Source organism: Vidua macroura, chromosome 5 (assembly GCF_024509145.1).
Source record: "Vidua macroura isolate BioBank_ID:100142 chromosome 5, ASM2450914v1, whole genome shotgun sequence".
NCBI classification, from domain to species: domain Eukaryota; kingdom Metazoa; phylum Chordata; class Aves; order Passeriformes; family Viduidae; genus Vidua; species Vidua macroura.
In genome coordinates, this window is record NC_071575.1 from 31,305,285 (window position 1) to 31,320,654 (window position 15,370).

Here is a 15,370-nt window from a genome sequence, read left to right on the forward strand (position 1 = left end):
AAATGAACATGTTTTGGTTGGAAAGACTAGACAAAGGAAATGAAAAATGAAAGTTAGACCTAAGGATACAGTTGGGTGCTTAGGGTTTTAATGGGAATACTATAAGTAAAATTCAGTTCACACAGAACTGTGCAGCAATAGGAAAGTCCACATCTTGTGTAGAATCATACAGCACGTGTCAACACACCAGGCAAATCTGATGGAACCAGGCTATCATAATCTTTGTGGTTTATGAAAAACTTCTAACAGAGAAGATACTGCAGAAAATATCCAAGCTCAAATCTTTGCCTCAGACTTTTCCACCATATCAATCAATCAATGCCTCCCTTCTATAAAACAAAATAAAATAAGACCGAAAAAGTCTATACACCCATGTGTGTTGATTTTTGCAGTTCTAACCTGAGTTTAACAAAACAAAAGGTCAGCAAATCCTCATTCCTTCTAGCACATTTTTCCCAGCTCCCAGGACTCTCTTTCAGTCCCATGGTGGCTGCAGGGGTAATTGCAGTTGCTGTGAGGGAGCCTGTGGCTCACAGGCATTGTTGACACAGACAGCAGCCCCCTTTCCCAGCACTGCTGTGAAGGACCTGGTGGAGATCCCTCTGCAGCACAGAAGGGGAACAGCCGCCCCCAGACCCCTCATGCTGCCAGCATGCTGCATCTCAATGGTAGACTGTACATCTCACACTTTTTCCCAGTAATCATGTTTAAAAGGACTGGGAATTAAGGCATTCTGGTTGCTTACTTCATCCTTGAAAGCACACCCTGCTTGGTTACACACTTGCAAAGGCTTTGAAAATACATAATTCTATCCAAATATACAGCGATGATTCCAGAACCACTTGGAAGCCCCAGTTATAATTTTCTGCTAGATGAGTTCTCCTCCCTAAGGACTCTCCAGAGGAGTCTATGCTTTAGTGCACCTATGAGATAGCTGTAGCTCAGACTAACTCAATTCCTGACAGGCAGCTGCAGTTTGAGCTGGTGTGAAATAGCAAATAGAAGAGAAGATTATTGAATAGAATTAAATGCAGCATCCTCAGGAGGCCTGGATATAGAAAGGGTAAAATTCCACTCACCTTAATCCTGCATATTATTTTGTTCTATTGAAAGGCCATGGCTGAATGAATAAAGACAGGAGGATTTAGTCTATGTTCATTGCTTCTCTTTTCAAATTACATGAAATACACAGTGCTGACCCATTATTAGTGTTGCTGTTTTTTAGAATTATTATGTCGTTAGAGATGGATTGGATTAACACAAGTATAATAAATTGCAGTGAAAGTAGCTTACAGAAGACTACAGCACAATAAAGCTTCATAAAAGTGTGCTCAGAGAGCTGATGAAATCAGAAAAATGTATACTATTACAAAGTGGAAATACAGCAGGCACAAGCTACTGACTGCTTGAAAGCTCCCAGGTAAATTCTCATTGTTCTTCAACTTAAATTACACATCTAAAATAATTTGGAATTCATTTCAATCAAATACAATATAATTAGAGAAACAAAATCGATACTTGTGATGAAAGAAACTTTGGACCAAAAAGGCCAGATGTATGTAGATATACCTACATGTGCCAAGGCTGCACATAGAACATGTAAGATCTTGACGTTCAGAACCTGCATGAAACACAGCATGCCTCTTTTTTTTTTTTTTTAACCTAGAAATAGACAATTTCATCTACATGTTTTTATGGAGCTGACACTGAACATGACAGTGCCTACCTTCTACAGCTCTCCCTGTCTGTTTTGTCTTCAGCTGGTGCTTAATCAGGGCATTAAATGCTTGAACAGGATCTTAATTTTCATCTGCTTTCTACCTTTGTAAGTCCAACCCCACAACTCAGAATAATGTAGAGCTTTCTGCTGGCTTTATTTGGCCTTCAGTTGCACACTCAGGTTTGCGTCAAGGGGGTGCAAACTCTGCCAGACCTAAACAGCAAGATGAACAGTTGTGCAGAGTGCAGAACAGCAGTGCCAGCCCTGTGGGAGGCTTGCACTGCATGTCCCAGTTCCACCTGAACATGGCTGAGGTGTAGTAGAGCCCACATCTCTCTCTGCAGGGGAGGGATACCATGAGCAGCTGGGCAACAACAGCAAGTACTGCCACCTGTCTCATTCAGAGTCATCTGTACCTCACTTGGTGCTTCCACAGCTTGCCAGCTACAGCTGATCAGCCTGCACACTTTGTTTTGGGCAGAAGATAAAATAGGAGCTTTGTCTTTGGATACCAAAGTTACATAAAAGTCACTCCACGCTAGGAACTGAGAGGGTGCAGCTCCAGAATCACTTCTGTATCAAGCTATAGAAACTACAGCAAGTCTCCAGTTTGCACTTTCAAAACATATTTATGATGGGGCCAGTGTTGTACAAGTCTCTTCTGTTTAAAGAGATTGATGAATATTCATTAATTAGGTCTCATAACACAGAAAAGGGGAGTATTATTCTACCTTAGTAAAGATAAGGGAAAGATCATACAGAGGTTAAATGGCTTTCTCAGGTTCACACGGGACGCTTGGAAAACCCAGAAACAGAGTCAGAGCCAGGATTTTGGAAGGAATTTCAGGTGTCTCCCTTATAAATGTAGGAGTAGCTTGACACAGGGACTGCAAGCTCTGTGCCTGTTTGAAATCAGGCCACTCAAGAGGGTCCACAATTAGGCAACCACTGCTACTAATGACCTTGGCAAAACTTAGTCCCTGTTCTTGACTGCTGCTCCACAGTCTTCAGTACTGCAAAGTGCAGTGTGCTGTCCTACCAAAATACGGTGGGAGCTAATTAAAGGCTGTAACTTATCCCTAGCCACCCAAAAATTAAAGCTCCATGTTCATTGAGCACTGTTTTCTTTTCTAATCAGTTCAACAGAGCTTAAATGCATTATTTTTACACTAGAAATTTGGGATAAGTCCTGGGTATTGCAAAACAGCTATGCTCCAAGAAATCCTTTCACTCAAAAATAGATGATTACAACAGCTTCTATAAATATAAATTGTTTTACAGCCAAAGACAGACATCTAATTTTCACTGAAATTAAGCCAGCAAATCTCTTCTGCCAGTACTATAACAATAATCATGCTGATAGTGTTATTTCAGTTTACCAAAAGCCAGAATCCAATATGCTACAAATTAAATCAAGCACCAAAAAGATAAGCAACATGAAAGGAAATTAATATTAATAAAAAAACTTCAAATGTTTACATTTGTTTGCTGAGTTCAGATACAAACCCAACATACACAAGCAATCTTACATTGAACTATAGCTTTATTTTCCCCCTGTTGCTGTCCCTCCCACTAACTTTTTTTTTTTTTTTTTTTTTTTTTTTTCATTTAGGAGCAAATTATGCAGACAAAGATATTATGAGAGAGCATATTTCAGTTGTAAGGTTTTAGGACAGGGAAGGAAAATAGGGCTCAGACCAATTAAAAGCTTTAGAGAAGAAAGGCAAATCATTAAAAATGCCAGAGGGCAGACATTGTACAGAAAGAGAAGAGACTTTGACAAATTTGAAATAACTCTGTTCTCCACAGTCCATAATGGCAGATGAAAATAAGCTGCCCTTATACCCACAAATATTCAGGGGAGAATAAGGCATTTGATACTTCATGGATAAAACAAATCTGTGCTTGAATGAACAAGCCACAGGACTGAGTTAGTGTTTGGTGGGTACTTTGGAGAAGAAAAGCAATGTATAAAATGTGAAGTGTTATTTTTAAGACACACAAGCAGCCAGCCTTCCAACTCAGCTGCTGAATTATTAGTCTTATTGATCTGCTACTGCATTATTTTTTACACCACAAAACCCATTCGCTCTCAATAGAACACAGGCAGTGAAAAGACAATAGTCATAACAAGATTTGCAATCTGGAACTTCAAAGAAGTCATATTCCAATTTTGGCAGCTTACTAGGAATAAGAACCCAAACTGCCATTGCTGAATGTATCCCTTGTCTGTAACTATAATTTAAAAGCATTGTCTGATGTAATTTCTTCCTTTTTTTCACACAGTGATTCCAGGCCAATTATTTATCCCCCCTCCCCCATAAGAATAGTGTTTTGAAGTCAGCCAATAAAACATGTTTTATGTAAGGACTATATTCCTAAAGCAATGGAATGGATTCTTTGTAGACCTAAAGGTTGCAGAGCACTTCATTAGTTCCACATAATGAAAGAATGGTGCAATTGAAGGAGGTCTCTAAGGGAGAATGGTGTGAAAATTAGAGACTCGTCTGCTCACTTGCAAAAAGAAAAAAAAAAAAAAAGAAAAAAGAAAAAAATAAAGGAAAAATTTGAGGAAAAGGAAAAAAAGGGGGAAAGAAGAGGGGGAAAAATGAGAAAAATGTGAAAAGGAAAAAATCTGTGGATTTTCTAAATAAAGCACACTGTCTCCATTCAGCCTATGGAGAAAGGGTGCCTACTCAATCCTCTTACCACTGACAATATAATAAAACCAGAGGAACTTTTTTGAAGTAGATCTGCACATTCCACATTTGGATTGAGGGGCAATGGACTGTTTAAATTGCTATTTACATTTCCAGCTGTTTTACCAGTGATTTGCCCAACTTAATAGCTCTTTAAGCTTTTAAACAAGAAAATAGCCATTCTCACGACTCAAAGAAGAAACCATGGTTATTTCAGTCTGCATCTATTGTAAAAGGCTTAAACCCCTCTCTCTTTATAGATGCCCTTCCCTTTATAGTACTTCCCTTTTCCATCTCCTCCTTCTTTCTAAACCTTCTTCCATCTTTTTAGCTCACTTTTTACATTATATACTTTTAGCACCATAATGTATCTTTGCTGATACTGCTGATTCAAGGAAAGTGTTTGCAAGTAGTCACCAAGGTTCCCAAGAGAGACTTAATTTGGCCAGAAAATTAGATTTGCATGTATAATCTTCTGCTAGTTATTGGGGAGTCAGTCCATGTTAAACAAATGCTCTACAGCTATTGAAAAATGTATATTTATTTATCTACTCTCCTCTGGGGATATATTAAAAAAACCTAGAAGTATGTATAGACATAATGTAAACTGTCTTTTCTGCTTATTTTTCAGGAAAAGTGGAAGAAAAGGGCAAAGGGGCAGTCCACAGATAAGAATGAGACCAAGATGAAAGGTTAAAATGGGAGGGAGGTTATTTCATAGTGGCTCCGTAAAAAACTTCAATTATTTTGTTGCAATTGGAACCTATTATCTTGTTTAAGTTGGTGCTAATAAACTGTAAAATCATGAAGAAGAAATTCAAAACCAAAACCTACCTCCTCCTTTTCCCCTGATCAAAGCTTCAATGTTTTCTTTTTATTAACTCTAAATGTGTTTACAAATGATTGTAACCCTAGTCAGACAGTGGAGCAAACAACCAAATCTAAACCTTGCAGGAAGTGGTGGCAGCAACTCTGATTAAAATTTTTAAAATGAGTACGGTTCAGTAAAGAAAATTTTAGCAGTGGTCAGAAAAAATATAAGTTCTTTTTAGATTGTATCCTAACACAAATATTTTTAGAGAAATGAATTGCAACTGGCATAACATCGGACACCTGTGATTTTCTTTTAAAGGTAACACTTCATATTTAACAGTCATACAATCTAAAGTACACATATTCTAAACTAAAATGCCCATTTTTTTGGTAAGGTTTGTAAAAGTTAGTTTATGATCCCCAAAGCAGGCATACTGGCTGCTGCTGAGCAAACGTTTGTCCTGGTGTCACACACTGGCATGTCACTGACAACATAGCAGTGTCACTAGGCAAGACAGGACCAAGAATCAATGTGTATTTGAATTACTGTGGTTATAAGAAAATTGGCTTCTAACAGGACCATCTGTTCACTTCAGAAAGGAAGGGAGAAAACCTGCACACTTGAGTCACTGAAAGGTGACAAGAGTTCCAGAGGAAGCAGGTTTAAGGATAAATCAGGTCCTATCTTTGCCTACAAAGGAAAAAAACAAACAGCATAAACCCCAAGGTCCAGCAGAAGCCACAAAAAACTGGAAAAACATACAAAAATTCTAAGCACAATTAGACTTTATGAAATTTTTTAGTGAAAAGAAATTCCATTGTCTTTTAATACTCTGCAGGAGGGTTGAAAACAAGTAGTATTTAGCAGAATTTTTTTTCTGGAAAACTCTTTCCTTAGATTTTGAAAATTCTGAGGGAGCTCTGCTATTAGCAATAAAAAGAATGCAAATATACATGGGGAAGGAGCAATGGAACAGAGAGGGGGAAAGATTTTGTAAACATCTAATGTGACAAATCCAGCTCTGTTTTGGTACTGTTGAAAAATCAGCATTCTGCCTAAATATATAAGAACATATGAAAATACTGAAAAAATGGTTTGAAAGGAAGTGCCTCAAGCAGACATATATCTCATGACACTCAGTTCTAAGAAACTTGATGCTTTCCCACCCTGCACAAGACAGATTTTTGGTTATACATAAAATATCTCCTGTTTCTACTATATTTCTGTTATCGTTGTGCAGCAGTAAGAAAGGAAGACTGCAAATCAGATCTTGTTCTGTGCCAAGGACCTGCCTTAGGAATTTAGGTACACTAGATATATTCTCCTAGCCTTGGCTTCAACAGCTAAAAAAAAGCATTAAAATCCATCTTTGTTGAAGTTCCTTACAAAAGAAGAGGAAAAAAGCTACTGTGTAGAACATGGAAAGAATTAGCTTACGGGCCAGTCTATTAACAGCCAAAAAACCTGTGCAGTAGAGTAGCTACAGGAAGTCACACTGAGTAAAAAAATCGTTTGAAAGTAAAATTTTCCAGCAGTGGGCAAGATTAAGAGAGACGAACTCCTGTGAGCAGCTTCACTAAAACCAACAGTTTACAGTAATGAAAGAATCAGGATCCATTCTTGAGCTGCAGGAGCCCTGTATTAGAGAATTAATTTGTATGAAAACACTTCTTTGTCTCAAAGATGGAAGTTTAACTGCCAAAAGAGTCATAGTAAGAGGTCAATGACTCAACCTGAGCACTCTGCACTACATGAAGAGTTTTACATTTTATCCAGCATTCAGCTGCCACAGCCACCAGATCTCAGTAGTGTCTCCTGACAAATCTCATTAGGCTTCTTCCTGCTCTATTAAAATCACTGGAGGTTAAGAAAGAAGGATCAAATCTATGCTGTGTTGCCTGATAGGTTTTATATTTAAGTATTTACTAATATAGGAAAGATTTAAACCAGCAATTACTATTTGTCTAAGAGAAATCAGATCAATTTCTGCAAACCTGAAAAGCACTGATAAACTGCTTGGTTGCATTGCTCTGTTAACATTTATGGCAGTTTTAGCTCTGCTAGCCCTTAATACTCAGTTTCAGACTTCAGTAGGATTCATAAGGTGTCAGGGAAATTCTCTCTCAGATGACAAAATGTTCTACAAAATGAAAACTGACTCTGGTCTACAAGCTATGGCACAGAGCATGGCTGCAAGACAAACTTTTACCCTTACTCACACCTCTGTCCCTTCCAGTAACATTTCTTGGCCACACACAAACACATTGTGTGATCTTAACCTACCAAAACAAAGCCTAGGAAAAAGCATAAGCAGGGAAAGAAAAGACAATTCGTGAAAGAGTAAATGGGATCTGAGAAAGCAGAATGTCTCATGCAACTGTTGGTACAAACTCAGTATGATGGCTCAGAGCTGCGAGCACTAGAAAGGCACAAACCATTACTCTAACTGTAAAGGGTAAATCATGGGTTCTTGCCAGCTGGAGATACTGCAACCAAACATAGCAGGCCATCTTAGTCTGTGTCTCCTTGTTACAGAAACATCTGGGGCAACAGAGAAGAGCAGTCACACATAATATCCAGCATTATGTAAAATCAGCTCCTCAGCAGCTCTGGGATAGCTGGAAAACACTGTTGGGTTGAACACTGAGTGTAGCAGGTGCACCTAATGAACAGCTATTAAAATGCCTGTTCCCCCAGTCAATTCCTTACAGATACTCCTTGGGCTACAGAGTTTTCAAAAGCTGTCACTTAAGGCTTCTGTTCTCTGGCTCTGTTGCCACCACCACAGCAGTCACACGAGCACATGTACCTGTGGTGGGTAATCACTGTGCTTCCTGCAGCACAGCCTTCATCTCTGCTGGCTGACAAATGCCTGAATGCAACTTCCTGGCTGGGTTTGGTGCCCTTCTGTGCTCCTCTCCCTCTGCTCTTGCCTTGTTTCAGATTGAACAGGTATGGTTTGTGCTGTTTGCTCAGTCAGCTCACACCTGCCTTGCCAACTGCGCTTCCTTTTAACTGTGAGTAACGAGCTGGGAGCCAAAAATTGACTGAAAACTCTTTCTAGTCCTGCTTCCTTGCTGGTGTCTGGCTCATGTGTTGAAGAGTAGGATATACCACCTGAAAAATCTTTTAGTCCCTTAGGTCAGAAGTGCAATAAAATTAATTTGACATTAGCCCTCTCCACAGTACTGCTAAAAGTCCTATGCTGAGAATCCAAAATATCAGCATATTTAGAAATTGTCTGCCCAAATTCTTTTTAGAAGGCTCAGAGGTGGAAGACATTAGCTGAATAAAGATGCCAGGCAAAGAGCAAGTTTCAAACCCTTATTTTGCATAGTATCATTCTACAGGTTTTTTTTGAGTTTCTCTTTTAGAGAATGAACTTCAGTCACTGAAGATATGCAAGTGATTCTTCATGAACAGCTTAACTTGCCCTCAAATGCTCTATGGCTTAATACAGCTCATGCCTGCATGTGAAAGTCTGTCACAATTTGCTTCCCAGACTGTCAGTTCTGACTATCCATAAATATGTAAAAATGATCAAAAAATACAGACAAAAAATCATCAAGATTTGAGCCCTGGAATGCAGCATTAGGTGAATACAAATATAGTTAGTACTCTCATCCTTTGCAGGGACAAATCCTAAATTTGCTGCATTCAAAGAACCTCAGAAGGGAAATTTACATAACCAAACTCTTCCACTGGCTCTGTTGAGGAGAAGCAGCACAAGCTGTGAGTGCAGCCCTGTGAGGCTGAGAACAAAAGTGATGTCAGAGTTAGCACAGCACATTGATGGAGATGCTGGCTGCATCTGGATACAAGAGTGCTGTGCTTCTGTGGAGAAATTGGCAAAAAAGGTTGTTCTTTGCCAGAATCTCTCTTAGCAGAGTCACCAAAGCCTGTTTCCAAGGCAGAACAGCTTCTCTGGGGCTTGGTATTATAATTTTGGCAGACAGTCCTTCACACTGCTTGAGCAGAGGCTAGTATATGTATGTGATATACAGGACACCAAAACTAAATTTCACATCACTGCTTTGCCTTCTGGTTAGAAGCTAGCACTATTGCTCAGCAAAGGGCAACATTAAACTGTAGTTCCCTTATTGAAAACAATAACAAATGTCTCCTGCATAGAAAACTAATAGGCCCTGTCCCCAGGTGGTGTAAATTAGCATGGCCCCACTAATGTCTGATTTATAACAACTGAAGATCCCATATACCCCATGATTAAATGTGCACTTTACTATCCTGGAAATGTCTTGAGGGCCATGAAATGGTGTGGTAATGAACTAAACTTTTAATTAAGTTCTCATTTTGAATTAGAATCAATAAGTCAATAAATAGCCTTCACTTGATTTAGATGATAAATATGCACAGCTGAGACTGCACTCTATGTCCTCCCTAGTTTTCAGGGTCTCTTTTCTCCTCCATATGTCAGAATCTAATGAAGGAGCTCTGAAGTATGGTCCTAATATATTATTGTCACACATGGTGATAATACTGGTAGTGTTAGGAGACTGACAGGTTTCTATTATAAATCCTGTTCCCAAGGATTTATAGCATGTGTTTCAAACTGCAGTCAGCAACGTTGTTTTTACAAGGAGCTGTCAGCCCCAGTGTGAATTTTTGTCAAAATAAAATTAAAAATGGATTTGATAGATCCAATCTGTCAATTTTTCAGGATTTCTGAAGCTATTTTTGCTAACCTCCGGCATAATATGCCTTGGATTTGAAAAATGCAGTTTCATAGCAAGCTTTTCAACACGACTAATTTGCTGATTTTTGTTGGAAGGCCAGAAAGGGCAAATAGATTTGTATGGTGGCAATGACTCTTCTGTTTTAAGACTAGACACAAAACATTTTTGACCATCTAGTCTGACCCTTTGAATAGCTAGGTGACAGAACTTCATCCAGTAATTAACACATCTGTCCCAGTAACTTGCAGGTTAAATTACAGCAGTTCTTCAGAAAGTTATTACTTCTCCCTGTAGGGAATATTGCAGACAAACTATAATCCAGCATTTGGAATGGCAGAGCTGAAGTTATCACTTCAGACTTGTACTCTTCACTCTGATTCTGACTCACTGTGTGGTCTTAGGAAAGTAACTTAATTTTTCTGATTTCTCCATTTTTCCATCTTCTGCAATGAGGAAAATAATATTTAAAAGCCTTAGAAAGGAGGTGGTGAGATGTAATACATTATTTGAGGAATGCTTTGAACTCTTCAGATGAAAGATGCTATTCTGTGCAAGTTAAGAAAGATACTAGCATGTATTCAAATTTCAAAACTGATTACTTTTCAAAATGTGTTATTTCTTTCTATTTGTGTCAAGCTAACAGCTGCTGCTAAACAAATCGGGTAAGGTGTAGAACTAAATCTCACAGTCCATTTTAGAAAGAAATAGTGTACAAGTTGGTATGTATACTTTCACTCCACTTGTAATACTTTGCTAGAAAGGTTGGTTTTCATTATGACCATATTTTGTCTTCATTTCCACTGGATGGAGCATCTTTCAGTGGGACTCTCTCAGGGCTACAATAACTGTCCCTTTCTTGACTGTTTAAAATATCTGGTGGAAAATTGGGTTCTGGAGAACAATTAAAATTATTGGGGCAATTTGCACTTTGGACTCTCACTGGGGCTGGACACTCAAAAAATAGAGGGTTTCATCTTCAAGAGCCTAATAATAATGCTTGGCACTGGCAAAAAGAGTAATTCACACCATTACACCTTAAAAAAAATCCAGCTTCATTTAACTGGAATATCCAGGATAGTTTTCAGAGTGACTGTTACTTGTAAGTTCCACTAATAATCCTTATTATTTAGGGTCTATATTTGCCCTGATAAACACACCTGCTTCAAAAAGTGTCCCTGGCATTTAGGCTAGTCATGCAGGGTGATCTGCACACACACATATTGGGTATTGTGCTGCTCTAAATTGGCTCCTCAACTTCCCCAGGAGATTATTTATTATTTTATCACAGCTTTCTAATTCAAAATCTCCAAAAAACAAGGGAGAAGTAGGGCAGTAGAGAGGGTAAGGTCCACTGTCCATAGTACTGCAAGGTGTTCAGTCAAGTAAAATTACTTCACTGGAGGACCATTGCAATGAAAACCCCAGGGAATGTGCTGGGGACATCAGCTCCTGACCCATCACTGTTCACCAGGACATCTCCTGTGTAAGAGACCACAATTGCAGCATGATGGCTCCAGGAACAGGATCTCAGTGGAGAACACGGAAGAGAGATGAGGATTGCACAGGAGCAGTCATTGCTGCAGGTCAATGGCAGCTACATACAGTGACTTGCAAGACTCAAGGTGTAGGGGAAGACTCACAAAATAATGAAAAAATTTCAGATATATGGAAGTGGTGGGTCTGGATTAATAGAACTATGTAGCTGGTTGTCATGGTTTGACACTGGCGCAATGCCAGCGTCCCCATGAAAATGCACCTTCCCTAAATAAATGCTGTGAGATGTTATCAGGAACAGAGCAGAGCAGGCCCAAGCTTAATAATAAAGGAAAAAAAAACTTTATTAAACTACTACTAATACAGAAAACACATAAAATAAATCCAGGATGAAGACCTTTTAAACCACCTCTCCTCCTCCCAATTCCAAAAACACCCAGCCATGAAACATCACCCGGGATTCTTGATCAAATTACCACCCTTCAGGTAATCTATACTTAAACTATCAAGGGAGAGAGAAGTCTCTCTTGCACCACAGACCCCCCAGGAAACACAGCTGCCCCCCTGTGTTTCCCTGTCACACATGGCAACCGCCCGGAAAAAAAAATCTGCCAGTGTGACACTCTCCATTCCATGTCACAGTGCTCTCACCACCGTGCATGGACAGACTGCTCATAGGGCTCCTTTAAGGATGCTTTGCCACGGACCCAAAAATACAACAGTTCAGTTTCTCATCCTGGGACTACAGTCCCCCCCATTTTCCCCTGGGGCCGAGGGGTCCAAAACCAGGACTCATCTTCTTCCCGAAGACAGAGGGTATCACCATTCCCTCTTCAGTTTTCTTCGTTTCTCGCCATTCTTGTGCTGTTCAAAGCTGAAACAGGTCTCCCTGGGTCACCACTGCATCCCCCTAAAATGCAGTCTCCATTGCAGGAGATTTTGGTTCAGTCCATGGCTAACAAGAAAAGTCCAGCCAAAAGCTACTTCATCATCTCTTCCCACCTAAATATTTCTTCTTCTAACATCTCAGTTCCCGGACTATCTCTCTTCCACTACAAATCAAGTAGGAGTAATACTTTTAAAAAACCCTCATTTCCTGGAAAGGGTTAAACGTTCAGACTCCCTGGACGGCTGATATCTCGGTCCGGCGTTCCGCCTCCCACGCTGGGCATTCCCCCCCCTTCTCCTTCTCCTCTGCCGGCAAATTTCCAGGTGCCGCCAGGCTCTCTGTCTCTTTCCCTCTTGGGGGGGGGGGGGGGGGCGCAAAGGCATCTCCACTTCTCTCCCCCCTTCCGTCCACAGGAGCTGGCTCGGTTCCAGACCCTCAGCCCCTCGGCCTACCTGGACAAGGCCGCATGGCTTCCCCTCCCCCACCCAGCCCGAGGCCGGGCAGGGGAGGTCTGCACTCTCTGACGACCGGAACCAAAAAAGAGAGTTCTCTTGGGAGTTCTTGCTTTTAACCCCCTGTGTTCTCAGAGGCGTGTCCATACTTTCAGTGGTCACTCCAGGTGCCAATATCCAAACCTGACCACTGATTGGTTTGACCCGACTTCCTGGAAAAAATTCACTTCCATGTCAAACCACGACACTGGTCTTAACTTGTTTCCCAAGGTCTGTACAGCCAAGTCCTTTAGAAATACAAATTCTGTGTTAAGAACCTGTGTTCTTTGCCTCTGTGTTTTTTCCACTCCAATTGAATTAGGAGTTCAACACCAGATGAGGGTTCTCAAAGCCTTGTTAGACTCAATTTCTCAAAAGAGAAATTTCTATGATGGTTTGGGAAGTTTCAGGTTCTGAATCCTGGCCACAGAGAATAATGAATGTTTGTATGAAACTCATCAGGACAGTTTTTGGTAGGCTTGGTTAGTGTCAACTACACAAAAATAACAGATAATATGTTTTTTCTCACACACAGTTTCAATGTTTTTTAGCAGTTTAACTGGGGACCAAAAAACAGTGGACCAAAGAAGAGTTGGGAAACAACTTCTAAAGAGTCCACATTAGCAAGTAAAAGTTCTAAAGCTGGGGATAGTTTAGATTCAGGATAGGATAAACAAAAGATTAAACAACTTACATGCCGTGATTTCAGTAACCACTTAGATACAACATACCAAATTAATTCCTCATTTATGATATTACAGTGGGGTTGCAGCAAGTTATGAATTTAGCATGCTGTCCCTGTTCAGTGAGAGATTAAAAGATGTACAGATAAGCATCACAAAACCACTTACAATACAATGTCATTTCACAGGATGCCTTCCTTTCCCTTCAGACATCAATGGTGAACAGAAGTAGTTGCAGCAGAGCTGGTCAGCAAAGGCTACCAGTAGAGAAATACTGAGGAAGAAGACCCACAAGCCACTCTAAATGAACAACACTGTTTTGTCATGACTGTGTTTGAGTATTTACACTCCAGATTAGTTCTGAGTGTTAAAAAATTACCAGAAGCATGTTCCTCTGTGAGTTGAAGCTCACCTTTGTCACAGATAAAGAGTATAAATTGTCACGTAATACTTATTCACTGCTGGCTCACTATTGAACCAACATTATTTCCCCTTAATCTCTAGAACTGAAGAGTTTGTGAACAGGGTGTTAAAGACTATGCTGTTGAGATAGAATGCCGAGAACAGAAACCATATCAAAACAAACTGCTGACGGCTATCTATTACTGCTGGGATTTCTTTTCTTTTCTTCATGTATTCAGGCTTGTGGGTAGGTGTCCCAAAAAGCTTTGGACTAATGCTAGCTCCTCTTCAATGAGGAACACGTTCTTTTTCTCATTCACCTATGTGCTGCAGCAGATGGCCAGAAGTGGGAATCTTCAGACAGATGTACAGGACTGGACACAAAGAAATACAGGAACATAACTGGACAGCTAACAATACATGATAGCACAGACCAAATTAACTTGATTCTCGACACTATTTATTCCACTGCCACAGTGCTACTAATCTCAACAGAATTAAGAGTACTTTGTCAATGATGTGTGGCACAGATCTCTGAATATGGATACTCAGCTTTCCACCAGTGTAAACCACCCATGTAGACCAGCCCACCATGAACAACGTGGGCGTTTACAGGGGTTAGCTTATCATGCAGATTAAGCCTGAGTTGAAGCAGCCAGGTGTTTTGATCCTCTGGCAGTGTGCAGAGCAGATGGAATATTAATCCTCTGAAATATCATACCATGGAATTTATAATAATCAGGGGAGCGATGAGAAAAACCCAGGACGATATTATGGAAAATGGGCCATTTTAATGATCTGGCTTCGAAAGACTCAGAGAAATGGACAAGAGATTCCAGACATATTTGAAGACTTTGAAGGCACCAAGGAAATAATCCATTTAATTCAATAAGAGCCCAGTCTGGAATTGCCTCATTTGCAGCTTGCTTGACATTTGCTGAAATTTTTGGTGCCAGTAAAATAAAATTGATCTCTCAGTATAATTAACTCACAAACACATTACTGAATTAGACATTAAGTGTGTGTCTAAACTTTTTGTCTCAAACCCAAGAACATGAAATATTTTAACCTAAATGGGACATGAGAATTGACTAGTGACATTTGAATGCAGGGACTGGTCTGGACTCTGCCATGGGCTCCTACTGTACTTTGCGCCATTTCAAAAGCACACTTTAAAAATGTTCTGGTTTTGGCTGGGATAGACATAATTTTCTTTTTAGTTGCTGGTACAGTGCTGTGTTTTGAGTTTAGGATGATAATAGTGTTGATAACACGCTGATGTTTTAGTTGTTACTTAGCAGGGCTTACACTAAATCAAGGATTTGTCAGTTTCTCCTGCCCTGACAGGAAGTGAAGCTGGGGTAGCACAAGAAGCTGGGAGTGAACACAGACAGGATAGCTGACCCAAACTGGCCAAAGGAATATTCTAAACCATATGACCTCAAGCTGAACAATGAAACTGGGGGAGTTGGCTAGAATGTGGG